Genomic DNA, 5,286 nt, shown 5'->3' with positions numbered 1-5,286 from the left:
TATTTTTGAAAGCATGCCAGCTGGGCGCAGCGGCTAATGCCTGTAATCCCAGCACTTTGGGAGGCTGAGGTGGACGGATCACCTGAGGTCAGGAGTTCGAGACCAGCCTGACCAACATGGAGAAACCCTGTCTCTATTAAAAATACAAAATTAGCCAGGTGGGGTGGCACACACCTGTAATCCCAGCTACTCAGGAGGATGAGGCAGGAGAATTGCTTGAATCCAGGAGGTGAAGGTTGCGGTGAGCCGAGATCGCACCATCGCACTCCAGCCTGGGCACCAAGAGTGAAAATCCATCTCAAAAAAAAAAAAAAAAAAAAGCCTCTCCTATGTTTAAACGGAAAGCCATGAGGTCACGGACTATGTCTTGCTTGTCTTTGTGTCTCCAATGCCTGGCAAAGTTCCTGGCACATATTAAGGTCTCAATAAATACTTTTAAATTGAATTGCAATTCCAAATTTATAGCTGATGAAGATGGATGAATATCCTGTTACTTGACAGGAGTTCAAGCAACATTCTGAAAACTGCTGATGATAGCTCAGTCTTTGTGCACAACACCAACTGTATGGATTGTTCATAAAGCTGAACTAATGGGAAAAGGCAATCTTAGGACCCAGATCACCAATTGTTGTCTTCATTTTCTTACTTCTCCCATTCCTGTTTTTATGCCATAATGTGATTTTTATGGCATGTTTATCATTGATTTTAAAATACAAATTATAGAAAACATGAAAATGTGCAAAGTATAAGATGACTCATTTTTGTCTCATAACCTAGAAATAACCACTGTTACAATGTGTTTATTTATTCCTCTACTCTTCTATGCCTACAGTTATCTTTAATATATTCTTTTATGTACTGGAATTATACTCTGTAGAAAGTTCTATAACATGTCTCTTTCATAAGATATTTATTGAAAATATTGACACATATTGTTACATTTTCAAGTATGGCTGTGCGCTGTGGCTCATGCCTGTAATCCCAGCATTTTGGGAGGCCGTGCTGGTTGGATCACTTGAGGCCAGCAGTTCAAGACCAGCCTGGCCAACATGGTGAAACCCCCAACTCTACCAAAATTACAAAAATTAGCCAGGCATGGTGGTGCATGTTTGTAATCCCAGCTGCTCAGGAGGCTGTGGAATGAGAATCACTTGAACCCAGGAGGCAGAGGTTGCAGTAAAGCGAGATCGTGCCACCATACTCCAGCCCAAGCAACAGACTTGGGTTCTACCTCAAAAAAAAAAAACAAACAAAATAAACAAATAAATATTCAAGTGTGACTTAATGGCCTTAATGGGTATATGAGTAGTATTCATTTTACACTTATTCATTCACTATATATTTACTGCTTTCCAGATACTGTGGAAATTCATTCACTGTATATTTACTGCTTTCCAGATATGGTGGCAGACTTTAGAGCTACAAAGATAATAAGGCACAGACTTACTGTTTACTTAAAATTGTAAATTAACAAGTTATAATTGTTTTAACTTAAGTTCAGGGGTACATGTGAAAGTTTGTTATATAGGTAAACTTGTGTCATGAAGGTTTGTTGTACAGATTATTTTGTCACCCATGTATTCAGCCTAGTGCCCATTAGTTATTTTTCCTGATTGTCTCTCTTCTCCAACCCTCCACCCATATGCACACGTATGTTCACTGTGGCACTATTCACTATAACAAAGACATGGAATCAACCTAAATGCCTGTCAATGGTAGACTGGGTAAAGAAAATGTAGTGCACATATGCCATGGAATACTATGCGGCCATATAAAAGAATGAGGTCATGTCTTTTGCAGGAACACCGATGGAGCTGGAGGCCATTATTCTTAACAAACTAACACAGAAACAGAAAACCAAATACTGCATGTTCTCACTTATAGGTAGGAGTAAATGATGAGAACACATGGACACATAGAAGGAAACAACAACAGACAGTGGGAGAATTTATAATTGTATAAATTTATGAGATGAAGAATCATTTATATAAAGTGGAATAATTAAATCAACTAGTTAACATGCCCATCACCTCAAATACTTGCTATTTTATTTTTCTTTCCTTCCACAGGTGTTGATCAAATACTTGCTCTTAAAGGTTATATTATGATCTTTGTGTATTTTCTCTCCACTGCATAGCATTATCTATTATGAATGTATTGCTTTTCTTAATATTTATTTTGTTAACATTATTTACAGAATATAACTTATGTGCTAATTTCTACTCTTTCAGTGCACTTTTTCATTCAAAAATATTTATTGAGTATCCAATATATGGCACTCTCTATTTTAGGCAATGGGAAGATATCAGTAATTAAGTAATTAATTAATTATTCTCTTGGAAGATAACAATGAATAAGACTGTTAATGTTTTTGTCCTCATAAAGTTTATTTCCTAGTGGTGGACAGAGACATTAAACGGGATAGAGAATGTAGGTAGTGTGTTTAGGTGTAAGTGGTATGAGAAAAAATGAAGCGGGTTGGGAGAACATAAGATTGTGGAGAGAAATGGTGATATTATGCAAGGCAACCAGGGCTGACTTTAGACATAAGGTAGCTGCTCAGCTGTGACCTGAATGATGTGAAAGGTCAAGTGCTTCAAATAAATGGGGAAGGAATTTCAGGTATAGGGAATAGTAAGTATCATAGCCATGAGGCAGGATTATATGCCTTGTTCGTTGGAGAAACACTGAGGAGGCCCATGTGCCTACAGGCGAGTGAACATGGTAGGGAGAGCAATAGGGGAGGAGATTAGATAGGTATCAAAGGATCACAGGGTCTTAGAGCAGAAGGTAGATAGAATGGTGTCAGAAACTTCTAGAAGTTCTTTGCTAGGTGTTTTTTATTTTCTTGGTGAAACAGAAATTAAAGTCATCATTTGAAAGCAGAGAGCAGAAGAAAAGGTTTTGGAGACTTGGGAAAAGATGCAGGAAGAAACTAGGCTTTGAAGACAGAAGGATCTTGAATGGATGACTAGGGCTGTGTTTAGGGCTGCAGAAAAGCATTAAGACCTCATCTTGGAGGTTCAGCTCCATGTCACAGATCACTTCTTCAGTGGAGCTTTTGTCCCTGCCCTTGTCACTGTTCATTGCTTCTTCCTATGTCACCCCACAGTTCTTTGTGCATCACTCATTCACAGCACTTCACACACGTTATTGTCCTTAGTCACTTACATGATTTTTTTCTTTAGATATAATGTAAGCTCTTCAGAGGTGCAGGCAATACTCTATTCACCGGAGTAACCATGGCAGTTTTGAGCCCACAGTAATAATAAATCTCTGTGGAATGACTGTGTTTGGTGAATGACTGTTTTGAATGACTTATGTTTATTTCACGTGTCAAGGCTCTCCAAATCCAACACAAACCATGGATACTAAGTTTTATTATCCAGCTTCATTAGGAAAATTTTGATATTTTGTAGAATGATTTTTTAAAATCTAGAATTATACATTTTATAAGCAGCAGCTTTTTTCATGCTTCCAAAAAAAAAGAAGTATTTATGGTGTCAACATATAGAAAAAGCCATGAATATAAGGGAAACTTAAGGACATTAAGTTATTCATTTGGATTTTGTCTGTATAGTTCAAGATATAGAAGAAAAATAACTTTTTTCTCACATGCCATCTCCAGATGGTTGATGGTGACTACACGTTTAGAAGGATTGTAAAGCCCCATTGGCTCAACATAGAAAAGTGGCATCATCAGTTAGGGATACCTACCCTGGGTGTAGCATTGATGGATGGTGGCATGCCTGCTGTGAAATGCCAAATATGGCTTAAAGTTTTGTTTAGCTTTTGTGAAATCCAAGACAATGTTTTTATCTTTCAATTACTTATTCAATACCATTTATTGAAAACTTTTCTGCTTATCACACAGTATTTTGAGAAGACATTGATAAATGGGTCAGAATGCTTCATGTCATCTTATAATTTGTGGATGATAAGCTAATAAATATAATTATAATACAATACGAGTGGACTTTTAAGGGATCTTTAGGGTGCACTGGGGACACATATAATAAAGCACCTAAATCTAAATTGTGTGAGACAAAGAATATTTATGTGAACAAGTAACTTCTGACATTGTTTGAGGAAATGAAAGAAAGCCATTGAGGCTGGAGTTAGAAGCAAGGAGAGTACTGAGAAATAATACTTCAGAAATAAGTAAGGTCCAGGTTATAACAGTCTTAAGAACAGGTTAATAAAATTGGACTTTATTCTAAGGGCACTGGAGAGCCTTCGAAGAGTTTTAATAAGGAGAATGACAAAATTAATTATGCATGTTGAAATTACCATTCTACTTACATTATGCATGGTGAATTGTCAGGAGTCAGATCTTGTGATAGGCGGACAAGTAAGCAGGTGTTGCAATGATCAGGTAAGAGGTGATGGTGACCTAGAATGGAGTAATGTCAAGGAAGATAAAAATAAGTGAATGCAATTGCAGGGTATTTAGCAAATGAAATCAACAAAACTTAGTGCATGATTAGAAGTTAACAATAAAAAAGAAAGATACATGACAAACACATCATTTAATGTTTAGCTATCTAAATGACTTAAAAGAACATCAATTGAGAGAGAGGAAATGAAAAGCAGGTTTGAAGGAGATGGATTATGATTTCAATTTTGCAGGATGAATTTTTGGCATTTGTAGAACATTTTAGATGAGATGGTCTCTAGGCCATTAGATATATGGGTTTGAAGCTCAAAAGCAAGGTATAGATGGGAAGTATACATTTCAGAGTCACAATCATTAACAGTAATTAAAATCATGTATAATGATGAGATGATCCAAGGTAAGGATATAGAATGAAATAAAAATTGATTTTTTTGGTAGATATCTGCCTGATTTCACTAGCCCCACTGAAGTTCCTGATTCTAAAATAGTTCTCTTCTGGATTGCCTTTAAATTTCAAGCCTATGGTTTCTCCTTGGCCTTTGACCTTTGGCTTCCTTCTTATATCTGGTCCTATTCTTATGTCCATTCACTATCAGCAAGCTTCTTCATTTCCTGCTTCACTTGTAGTTGTTAGGCTACCAAGGCAAAGGATATTGGTGCTGTCATCTAGTATTTTTAATGAACTATTAGAGTGACCAGCAATAGAAGATTAGTGAACACTTTCAGAGACTTGATTTGGCCCTCAAATTATCTGGTAGCTCTCAGGCTACAGTCCCAGCAAAACTGCTCATGCCAAGGGCAAGAGATCCTTCATTATCAAATATTTTAGGCATTCTTAATCAATGAATGTATTGACCTATTCTCATTCAATATTTATTAGTGTTGACCAT

The sequence above is a fragment of the Pongo pygmaeus genome, chromosome 9 (assembly GCF_028885625.2).
Source record: "Pongo pygmaeus isolate AG05252 chromosome 9, NHGRI_mPonPyg2-v2.0_pri, whole genome shotgun sequence".
Lineage (NCBI taxonomy): Eukaryota > Metazoa > Chordata > Mammalia > Primates > Hominidae > Pongo > Pongo pygmaeus.
The sequence above is the reverse complement of the archived record's forward strand: the minus strand, read 5'-3'. Positions refer to the sequence as shown.